Raw genomic sequence first — 12,458 nt, 5'->3', positions numbered from 1 at the left:
TAGGGACCCTTGTAAAAAAGAGTTCAGCAGCACATGCACTTTTTGCGTCGGATGAAAAGAACACAGCTCCCTCCACCCGTTCTCACCACATTCTACAGAGGCACTATAGAGAGCCTGCTGACCAACAGCATCTCTGTCTGGACTGGAGCCTGCAGTGCCTCAGACTGGAAGTCTCTCCAGAGAGTGGTGAGGACGGCGGAAAAGATCATCAGGACTCCTCTTCCTCCTATCCAGGAGATCGCAAAAAGCCGCTGCCTGACCAGGGCTCAGAACATCTGCAGAGACTCCTCCCACCCCCACCAAGGACTGTTTTCACTGCTGGACTCGAGAAAGAGGTCCCGCAGCCTCCGTAGCAGACGCTCCAGGTTCTGTAACAGCTTCTTCCCTCAGGCCGTGAGATTCTTGAACACATCAAAATAATCCACTCAATTTCCCCCCAAAATTGATTAACTCGCTGGAATATAAAGACAATATAACATGCATCCATAAACGTTATGAACGTTATAAACGTCATAAACGACTGGGATGGGAATCAGCACCTCCAAGTCCGAGTCCATGGTTCTCGCCCGGAAAAGGGTGGAGTGCCATCTTCGGGTTGGGGAGGAGATCTTGCCCCAAGTGGAGAAGTTCAAGTACCTCGGAGTCTTGTTCACGAGTGAGGGAAGAGTGGATCGTGAGATCGACAGGCGGATCGGTGCAGCGTCTTCAGTAATGCGGACGCTGTATCGATCCGTTGTGGTGAAGAAGGAGCTGAGCCGGAAGGCAAAGCTCTCGATTTACCGGTCGATCTACGTTCCCATCCTCACCTATGGTCATGAGCTTTGGGTCATGACCGAAAGGACAAGACAACGGGTACAAGCGGCCGAAATGAGTTTCCTCCGCCGGGTGGCGGGGCTCTCCCTTAGAGATAGGGTGAGAAGCTCTGTCATCCGGGGGGAGCTCAAAGTAAAGCCGCTGCTCCTCCACATCGAGAGGAGCCAGATGAGGTGGTTCGGGCATCTGGTCAGGATACCACCCGAACGCCTCCCTAGGGAGGTGTTTAGGGCACGTCCGACCGGTAGGAGGCCACGGGGAAGACCCAGGACACGTTGGGAAGACTATCTCTCCCGGCTGGCCTTGGAACGCCTCGGGATCCCCCGGGAGGAGCTGGACAAAGTGGCTGGGGAGAGGGAAGTCTGGGCTTCCCTGCTTAGGCTGCTGCCCCCGCGACCCGACCTCGGATAAGCGGAAGAAGATGGATGGATGGATCCATAAACGTGGATGCATATGCAAAAGTGCAATATATTTATCTGTAAAGTAATCTATTTATTTATATTTGCACCTCATTGCTCTTTTATCCTGCACTACCACAAGCTAATGCAACAAAATTTTGTTCTTATCTGTACTGTAAAGTTAAAATTTGAATGACAATAAAAGGAAGTCTAAGTCTAAGTCTAATTAGTTCTGTGAATGATCTCAAAACAAGTGTATCTTAGAATCACTGTTGCTTCTTCTTCTCAGTTCTGACCTTCAAACTCACTTTCTTTGTTCCCAGGGTTGGAAAAACAAGGTTATGTCCATCCGTATCTACAGTGCATTCGGAAATTATTCACAGCGCTTTACTTTTTTCCACAATTTGTTATGTAACAGCCTTATTCCAAAATGGAATAAACACATTTTTGTCCTCAAAATTCTACAGACAATACCCCATAATGACATTGTGAAAAGTAAAAAAATAAATCAAATTTCTTAAAACCAAAAAACCAAGAAATCCCAGCCTTTGCTCAATACATTGTTGATGCACGTTTGGCAGCAATTACAGCCTGAAGTCTTTTTGAATATGATGCCACAAGCTTGGTACACCTATGTGTGGGCAGTTTGGCCCATTGCTCTTTGCAGAACCTCTCAAGTGCCATCCGGTTGGATGGTAAGCATTGGTTTTCATCCAGGATGTCTCTGTACATTGCTGCATTCATGTTATTCTCAAGTTAGAGTGGCCAGGCGGAAGCCATTTCTTAGTAAAAAGTTTGCCAAAATACACCTGGAATACTCTCAGACCGTGAGAAACAAAATTGGTCTGATGAGACAAAGATTGAACTCTTTGGCATGAATGCCAGGTGTCATGTTTGGAGGAAACCAGGCACTTCTCATCAGCAGGCCAATAAGATCCCTACAGTGAAGCATGCAGGTGGCAGCATCATGCTGTGGGGATGGTTTTCAGCGGCTGGAACTGGGAGACTAGTCGGGATCGAGGGAAATAAGAATGCAGCAATGTACACAGATATTCCCATCCAACTTGATGGCGCTTGAAAGGTGCTGCAAATAGGAATGGGCGAAACTGCCCACACATAGGTGTGCCAGGCTTTTTTGCATCGTATTCAAAAAGACTTGAGGCTGTGATTGCTGCCAAAAGTGCATCAAATTATGTGACTTAAAAAAAAAAATTATATAAATTTGCAAACTTAAAAAAACCAGAACTTTTTCACATTGTCATTACGCGGTATTGTCTGTAGAATTTTAAAAGACAAAAATGAATGTATTATATTTTGCAATAAGGTTGTATCAAAAATGTGGAAAATGTAAAATGCTTTGAATACTTTCTGGATATAATGTATAAACTAATGTCAGCACATAAGATCAGATGATTTCGGAAACATACACAATTCACTGTGACATTTGCGAAGCCAACTAATGGCAGGTATAGGATAGAATAGGACAGACTTTATTTATCCGACAATGGGAAAATGACGTGATTGCAGTACAGACACAAAAAGACCACAAAGAATACGGTAAAACACATGCAAACAAGAATGAAACATCAAAGAATATATAGGACATAAAAGACATTCAAAGAGCACAGAGCTGATGCAACCAGCTGCTACTTCAGCGGCACCATTTCGAGAAACATCCACAAAGTAAACCACGAAAAACCAAAAATTAGAAATAAATTATATCGTATTTTTCGGACTATAAGTCGCAGTTTTTTTCATAGTTTGGCCGGGCTCCAGTGCGACTTATATATGTTTTTTCCCTTCTTTATTATGCATTTTCGGCAGGTGCGACTTATACTCCGAAAAATACGGTACATATTGCACACATACGATTGCATCATGCATAGACAAATAAAAATAAAAAAAAAATAAAAAAAATTTCAACACCTACATATGGTGGGGGGACTGCATGGCCACAGAGAGGAACAGATCATTCTGATGGTAGAATATTATGGTTAACTTATAAGTGATCAAATTAGCCCAAGTATATTTTGATATTTAATAACTGATATTTTAGAATAAAAATACATGAACATGGAATGTTTTAAAATCAGTGTCCCTGATAATGTTCGCTTCGCTTGCATTACCATTCAGTCAGTGTGTTTAAACTGCATGTTGGTAGCTGGTCAAAAATGGCCAAATGCTCATTATCAAAATTCCTATTTAAATGTAATCTGTTGCATTTGTCTTGAAATATCAAGGACTTAGTGTGCTTCTTGTCAATTATTCTTCTGGAGCATCAATTATTACAATCAATGACTATAGAGAAACAGAACATGGAGGTATTATGGATGAAATGGTTATAATTCCTTTTTTTAAATGATTAAAGTCTGAAGTCTACACTTCAGTTGCATGTTTACTGTTTTATTTCATATTCACAGCAGCGGTGCATGAAGGCACAAAATACTTCTGGACCTCACAGCCATCGGTGTGTGAATGAATGTGTGTTTAAATAGGTGAATGTGACTTATAATGTAAAGCTCTTGGGTATCATTCCAAGTATAGTAAAGCGCTTTATAAAAACAGACCATTTACCATTTACTCTTTAACTTTAGCTGTATCAACAATGCCTTGCTGTTCTTTTGACCTTTTTTAACCCATTAATACAAACCCCTAAACAAGTGAAGTTGGCAGGTTGTGTTAATCGTAAATAAAAACAGAATACAATAATTTGTTAATCCTTTTCAACTTATATTCAATTGAATAGACTGCAAAGACAAGATACTTAACGTTCGAACTGGAAAACGTTGTTATTTTTTGCAAATATAAGCTCATTTGGAATTTGATGCATGCAACATGTTTCAAAAAAGCTGGCACAACTGGCAAAAAAGACTGAGAAAGTTGAGGAATGCTCATCAAACACTTATTTGGAACATCCCACAGGTGAACAGGCTAATTGGGAGCAGGTGTGTGCCATGATTGGGTATAAAAGCAGCTTCCATGAAATGCTCAGTCATTCACAAACAAGGATGGGGCGAGGTCACCACTTTGTCAACAAATGCCTGAGCAAATTGTTTAAGAACAACATTTCTCAACTAGCTAATGCAAGTAATTTAGGGTTCAGGTTCAGAGAATCTGGAGAAATAACTGCACGTAAGCGGCAAGCCCGAAAATCAACATTGAATGCCCGTGACCTTCGATCTCTCAGGCGGTACTGCATCAAAAACCGACATCAGTGTGTAAAGGATATCCCCACAATAGGTCCAGGAAGACTTCAGAACACCACTGTCAGTAACTACAATTGGTCGCTACATCTGTAAGTGCAAGTTAAAACTCTACTATGCAGAACGAAAACAATTTATCAACAACACCCAGAAACGCCGCCGGCTTCGCTGGGCCCGAGCTCATCTAAGATGGACTGATGCAAAGTGGAAAAGTGTTCTGTGGTCTGACGAGTCCTCATTTTAAAATTGTTTTTGGAAACTGTGGACGTCATGTCTTCCTGAGCAAAGAGGAAAAGAACCATCCGGATTGTTTTAGGTGCAAAGTTCAAAAGCCAGCATCTGTGATGGTATGGGGGTGTATTAGTGCCCAAGGCATGGGTAACTTACACATCTGTGAAGGCATCATTAATGGTGAAAGGTGCATACAGGTTTTGGAGCAGCATATGTTGCCATCTAAGCAACGTTATCATGGACGCCCCTGCTTATTTCAGCAAGACAATGCCAAGCCACATTCTGCACGTGTTACAACAGTGTGGCTTCGTAATAAAAGAGTGCGGGTACTAGACTGGCTTGTTTATAATCCAGACATGTCTCCCGTTGAAAATGTGTTATGAAGCGTAAAATACCACAACGGAGATCCCGGACTGTTGAACAAGTTAAGCTGTACATCAAGCAAGAATGGGAAAGAATTCCACCTGAAAAGCTTCAAAAATTGGTCTCCTCAGTTCCCAAATGTTTACTGAGTGTTGTTAAAAGCAAAGGCCATGTAACACAGTGGTAAAAATGCCCCTGTGCCAACTTTTTTGCAATGTTTTGCTGCCATTAAATTCTAAGTTAATGATTTTTTGCAAAAAAAAAAACAGGTTTCTCAGTTCGAACATTAAATATCTTGTCTTTGCAGTCTATTCAACTGAATATAAGTTGAAAAGGATTTGCAAATCATTGTATTCTGTTTTTATTTACGAATTACACAACATGCCAACTTCACTGGTTTTGGGTTTTGTAGTGGGTGACTTGCTGACTCATACATCTTCAGGCAACAAGCATCATACACTACTTCACAAATTGTAAATTCTCTGAAAAACAAGCAGTCAACAGACTGCTGTGAGTTAGACATTTCTCTGATCAAAGAAATTGTTGATTATATAGCTGTTCCTTTCACCTATATATGTAATATTTCTTTTATAAAAGGTGTCTTTCCAATGAAAATGAAAACGGCAAAAGTTATTCCCATCTTCAAAAGTGGAGATGACCATCAGTTTACCAACCATAGGCCTATTTCTTTACTCTCACAATTTTCAAAAGTCCTTGAGAAATTATTTGTATCAAGATTAGACAGTTTTATTGCTAAGCATCACTTGCTAAGTGAACAACGATAAGGTTTTCGACCAAACAGGTCCACTTCCATGGCAGTGATGGGACTAGTTGAGGAGGTAACCACTGCAATTGATAAGAAATAGTTCACTGTTGGCGTTTTTATCGACCTGAGCAAGAACTTTGACACCATTGATGCAGAGGTATGGTGTCAGAGGTCTTGCTCATGATTGGTTGAAAAGTTATCTTGGTGGCAGAGAACAGTATGTGCATATGAACAATGTATATTCAGATGCAAATATTATAACACATGGAGTACCCCAAGGTTCTGTACTGGGACCAAAATATTAGTAGTATATTAATGATATCTGTAACGTCTTTAAAAAACTCAACTGTATTCTCTTTGCTGATGATACAGGTCTGTACTGTTCTGAACAAGACCTTGGCCACCTCCTACAGATCGTAGAGAGTGAACTCCACATTCTAAAGCAATGGTTTGATGCTAATAAGCTATCAATAAATCTAAATAAAACTAAATGTATCATTTTTAGAAATAGGAAAATTAACATAGAGTGTCATATAATAATTGATTATATGAAAATAGAAAGGGTGTCCATCCATCCATTTTCTACCGCTTGTCCCTTTTGAGGTCGCGGGGGGGTGCTGGAGCTTATCTCAGCTGCATTCGGGTGGAAGGCGGGGTGCACCCTGGACAAATCGCCACATCATCGCAGGGCCAACACAGATAGACAGACAACATTCACACTCACATTCACACACTAGGGCCAATTTAGTGTTGCCAATCAACCTATCCCCAGGTGCATGTCTTTGGAGGTGGGAGGAAGCCAAAGTACCCGGGGGGAACCCACGCAGTCACGGGGAGAACATGCAAACTCCACACAGAAAGATCTCGAGCCCGGGATTGAACTCAAGACTACTCAGGACCTTCGTTTTGTGAGGCACATGCACTAACCCCTGTGCCACCGTGCTGTATTCAACTAATTTTTTGGGAATCTATATGGATGACAAATTAAATTGGAAACTGCACATACTCGAGACAAAGATGGCAAAAATGATTGCTATGTTATATAAAATTAAAAAAACTCTGTAAATCAAAATGCTCTTAACATGTTATTTAACTCTTTCGTACTCCCATATCTCAATTATTGTGTTGAAATCTGGAGTAATAATTATAAATCAAACATCAACTCTATGTTCTTACTTCGAAAGAAAGCAATTAGAATTGTAAATTATGCGGATTATTATGCTCATACCAATGCTCTTTTTATTCAATTAAAAACATTAAAACTGCACGATGTTGTTGACCTCAACACTGCTATTGTGACGTATGAAGCTCATAACCGCATGCTGCCTACAGAAAGAAGTTCAAACCCAGGGAGAGTCCATACTCTGTCTTTCATCTGTCTTTCAGAAAGCAAACATAAGAACTCGTTTAAAAAGTAGATGTGTTTCTGTCAGGGGGGCTCATCTGTGGAACAGCTTGGATAATTCCTTAAAATGTTCCAGTTCCATTCACACATTTAAAAGAAACGTTAAAACCAATGTCTTAGAAAAATACATCGCTCTTGAATCAACACCAGTAGTTAATACTATGATCAATGTTTGTTACTAAACTAAATGTGGGACATAAATAATAATGGAAGTGTAAGTGTTTGTATATAGCATATTATTGGTACAAATGTTTAACCAACATGTGTACAGGTATATTTCACAACTGTTCGTCTATGTCTTTAGTCTTTACTGTGTATATATTTGAACAGTAGTCATGTTGTGTACAAGGTGTATTCATAATACGTTGTGTAAAGGAAATTTCACACTTCTATGAAGCTCAAGATCAGAGCCCGATGTATCCTGGTTTTACTACATCTTGTATTTGAGATTGTTTATAGGGTTAGGCCAAATAAGTGTTCAACTTCAGCCTAAACCATTTCGGTCTGAAAATTGTCAATTTATGAATGCAAAACTGTTTTGTTTATTTTGTTGACCACTGATCGGAGAAATAATAAACTAAATTAAACTAAACTATTTCCAAGCTTTTGTCAACACCTTGCTCAACCATTTCATGGGTGGGACTAATGACGTATATTGTGATTTATTGTCTTTTCGCCTTACCGTCGATAATGCCTATTGTACTAAACAATAAGATGTTTGTGCTGTTCTGCGTGGCAGTTGTTTTATGTGTATTATTCCTGTTCCAATTTATTACCCTGTCAATCGCTGGTTCATTACTTATTGTTAGTTTGCTATAAGCTGTTAGGATTGTGGTAATCTGAAATTTCCTTGCTCATTTCTGTTGTTGTCTGCACACCATGTTCACTCTCTCTCTCGTCCACAGTATGGAGTGCAGCTGGCGCAAGGCAGCAGCACACACCTGATTTAGATTAGAAGCAGCCTATTTAACCTGACTGCTGACGGCCTGTGAGCACCGGAACTTTGTTACTGCTTGCAACCTGTTGATCTTGCCAGAGAACTCACTAGTTCGTCGTGTGCCATTCTTATCAGGTTTGTCTGTATTTTTCCTAGCCTTGTCTAGCGTTTTCATTTTGTACTTTGTTTAGCTATTTACTAGTGATGGGTTGATGAGGCGTCATGAAGCATTTCGACACATTGCAAAACTGTATTGATACTGTGTCGATACTGTGTCACTAAATACTGACATCTGCTGGACATTAAAAATCCCTACAGGCAACCTATGGACCGACTCAACTGACACTGATTTTATGCCCTAGTACAGGGGTCACCAACCTTTTTGAAACCAAAAACTACTTCTTGGGTACTGATTAATGCGAAGGGCTACCAGTTTGATACACACTTAAATAAATAAATATATTGTCATTTGTAAGTTACACATAAGTGTGATTTAAACAAGAATAGCTAAATAAATTTATATATATAAAAAAAATAGGTATTTCTGTCTGTCATTCCGTCGTACATTTTTTTTCCCTTTTACGGAAGGTTTTTTGTAGAGCATAAATTATGAAAAAAACACTTAATTGAACGGTTTAAAAGAGGAGAAAACACGAAAAAAAAAAAAAAAAATTTGAAACATAGTTTATCTTCAATTTCGCTCTTTAAAATTCAAAATTCAACCGACAAAAAGAAGAGAAACTAGCTTATTTGAATCTTTTTGAAAAAATTAAAAAAAGAATTTATGGAGCATCATTAGTAATTTTTCCTGATTAAGATACATTTTAGAATTTTGATGACATGTTTTAAATTGGTTAAAATCCAATCTGCACTTTGTTAGAATATTCAACAAATTGGACCAAGATATATTTCTAACAAAGACAAATCAGTATTTCTTCCAGATTTTCCAGAAGAACATTTTTAAAAGAAATTCAAAATACTTTGAAATAAGATTTAAATTTGATTCTACAGATTTTCTAGATTTGCCAGAATAATTTTTTTTAATTTTAATCATAGTAACTTTAAAGAAATATTTCACAAATATTCTTCGTCGAAAAAAGAGAAGCTAAAATATTTATTATTCTTTACAATAAAACATTTTTTTTTTACTTGAACATTGAATTAAATTGTCAGGAAAGAAGAGGAAGACATTTAAAAGGTAAAAAGGTATATTTGTTTCAAAATCCTAAAATCATTTTTAAGGTTGTATTTTTTCCTCTAAAATTGTATTTCTAAAAGTAATAAGAAGCAAAGTAAAAAAATAAATGAATTTATTTAAACAAGTGAAGACCCATCCATCCATCCATTTTCTACCGCTTATTCCAAGTGAAGACCAAGTCTTTAATATATTTTCTTGGATTTTCAAATTCTATGAGTTTTGTCTCTTTTAGAATTAAAAATGTCGAGCAAAGCGAGACCAGCTTGCTAGTACATAAATAAAATGTAAAAAATAGAGGCAGCTCACTGGTAAGTGCTTCTCTTTGAGCTATTTTTAGAACAGGCCAGCGGGCGACTCATCTGGTCCTTACGGGCTACCTGGTGACCGCGGGCACCGCGTTGGTGACCCCTGCCCTAGTATATAAAATAATATAAACCAAGTCATTGTATTTCATTTAGGATTATTTCATATCTTCATTTAAATAAAAATATATTTTTATCTTTTTTAGATACAGTCAATAAATAATGTGAACATGTATCATAACATGGAAATCTAAGAGAACGTGTTGTGGATGATTGTGGACTGGGAATTTTTTTAATTTTATTTTTTTACACATTTTTATAAAAATAAAAATAAAAAGTTTTTCCGACGTATTACATTTTAGACGATTTCTCTTCTTAGTTATTATTTCTCCGGCTGTAGAAAAGAGCCGCTCACAGGGCACAGAGGAGGCGTCAGTGCGACACAGTTCGCGTATCGGTCACGTGACCAAAACAGCTCATGATCGGTCACGTGACTTTCTAAAAGCGGTACGCGCACCGACACAGGGTTTTGCTCTATGAGCTCGACGCATGCGCCGATGCATCGGTGTTGCCGGACCCATCACTACCATTTACTTCTTTCATGAAGTATTTTTCCTAGCCTTGTCTAGCGCTTTTAGTTTTGTGTGTTATCGCTCTTAGTAGTTTTTTACATGGTGTGTTTTGTTGTGTTTACCACCATCGCCTTTATTTTGCTACTTTGTGCTTCCTCCTAAATGAAAGGAAGAACTATTGTACACAATACGTCTCTGCATCCTTGGGATCCACCCCACCAATTCCTAACAAGGATACCTTTTTTCATCATTAAATTATTTTACCTGCACATTGCTTTTCCTCTCTGCAACCTGGGATCAGGCAGCAAGCTCAAGCATTCCACGCTGTAACACAATTAATCAGCAACTGGTAGGAGAGCAAGGTGGAACTTGAATGCCAAATAAGAGCATCTGGGAAGGAAAACTAAGAACAAATACAAATTATAACAGTGCTCAAAAGAGTTATAGGAAGTTGGTTATGTCTTTTTTTTCTTAATCCTACAAACCGACTAAGGATACGGTGATTGAACCAGAGAAAACATACTTCGAGGGCAGCATTAGGAGCTACCATTTTAAGAAATGGTGCTTTAGTTAATAAAAACAGATAAAAAAAAGAAAAAAGAAATACAGATTACAGAAATACTGGTTTAACGTTTGTGTTATGATGTGAAGTGGAGAAATTAATACTGGCTGCTCAAATGCCGTGGCGATCATCAAGGATGAAGATGGTATCAATGAACATTTAAATGGATATTCTACTATGAAAAGCACATCGATAACTTAGCAGTGTAGTGGTCTTATTGTTGATACCTTCTCATCCCTGCCTTGCCACGTGCCATCCAGTGTGTCATGGAGGGTCAAATGAGACCAGATTAAATAAATAAATACATATTTTGATAAATACTTAAACATATCATTATTTAATTAGAAAGTTAATTAAATTAATATGTGTGTTATTACATGGGTGTGTATTAAAATAATGATTTCAACTCCGATTTCCCGCCCACCTCAAAAGACATGCACCTGGGGATAGGTTGATTGGCAACACTAAATTGGTCCTAGTGTGTGAATGTGAGTGTGAATGTTGTCTATCTGTGTTGGCCCTGTGATGAGATGGCGACTTGTCCATGGTTTCCCCCGCCTTCCGCCCAAATGCAGCTGGGATAGGCTCCAGCACCCCCGCAACCCCGAGAGGGACAAGCGGTAGACAATGGATGGATGGAGTACTTAATTCATTGTTCAATAAATGATTTGAATATTGATATACTTGTTGGACGATTTAATTAATGATTTATTATTTATTTAATCATTTCGTTATTTATTTAATTCGTGAACCTGTGTGATGGTTGGGTTTGACAAAGAAAGTAAATTGATGAAATGCTGTCACACAAGTTAATTAAATAAATTAATGAATCATTAAATCATGCAATAATTAATTCAACCGTGAAAAAATTATGTAATCATGAAATTATGATTTAAATTTTGAAATAATTCATTAAATCATGAAATAATTAAATTGATAATGAAATAAATAAGTCATTATTGAAGTAATTAGTTAAATGATTAAATAATTAAATGTACTTTTACATTAAACACACACATTTAATAACACATGTATGTATTTAATTCCAGTTATCTGTCTTATCTTATCCTTTATTTCGATAGCAACCAAAAATATGACAAAAATATAATGACACATTTAGGTAAATATTCAAAGATTTATTTATTTATTTAATTGTGTCCCATTTGACCCTCCATAATGTGCAGTCCAGTGTTTAGTATTTCTATTCCTGTATTTCATATGTCTTGTGTACAATGTGAGTGACATCTCTCTGCCATTTTATTTATTTATTTAAGAAACGCATTCAGAAATGGTTATTTGACCAGGATCTTATGCAATCCTCGTTGACACTTAGAGTAAGAAAAATCTGGTTTGAGCAAACCCAGTAATAGCCGGCAGGTGTGAATTGTCCCTGTGTAAATGTGACCAAACATGTCACGTATGATGTCATGAACTGATGTGCATCACGTTGCTACGGTTACACTATCATGGTGACGCTCTCACGCTGAATTTCTACAGAGCCAACAGGTTTGTGATGTTGAGTTTGTTGACGCCAAAAACAAGTTATTTAAAAAAAAACAAAAACATGTTGCATACATTAGCCATACAACACATTGTATTACGCTATCTTAGCATATATGAACCTTCCTCCAAGTGTTTTACAATGTTTCACCTTGTATGATAAATATACAACGACCGGCGACTATGCGCAGTTGTCCATGCACGATGA

At 38.0% G+C, this 12,458-nt stretch overlaps 1 long non-coding RNA gene across 1 annotated transcript in view; it reads left to right on the top strand.

Annotated features, from left to right (window-relative positions):
- The first annotated feature begins 12,218 nt into the window (after positions 1–12,218).
- Positions 12,219–12,458, top strand: part of LOC133611257 (uncharacterized) — a 3,895-nt gene continuing 3,655 nt past the window's right edge. Inside the window, exon 1 of the long non-coding RNA XR_009815964.1 lies at positions 12,219–12,256. This is a non-coding gene — a long non-coding RNA (uncharacterized lncRNA). The remainder of the gene's footprint in view (positions 12,257–12,458) is intronic.

This window comes from Nerophis lumbriciformis, linkage group LG08 (assembly GCF_033978685.3).
Source record: "Nerophis lumbriciformis linkage group LG08, RoL_Nlum_v2.1, whole genome shotgun sequence".
NCBI classification, from domain to species: Eukaryota; Metazoa; Chordata; class Actinopteri; order Syngnathiformes; family Syngnathidae; genus Nerophis; species Nerophis lumbriciformis.
The sequence above is the reverse complement of the archived record's forward strand: the minus strand, read 5'-3'. Positions and strand labels throughout refer to the sequence as shown.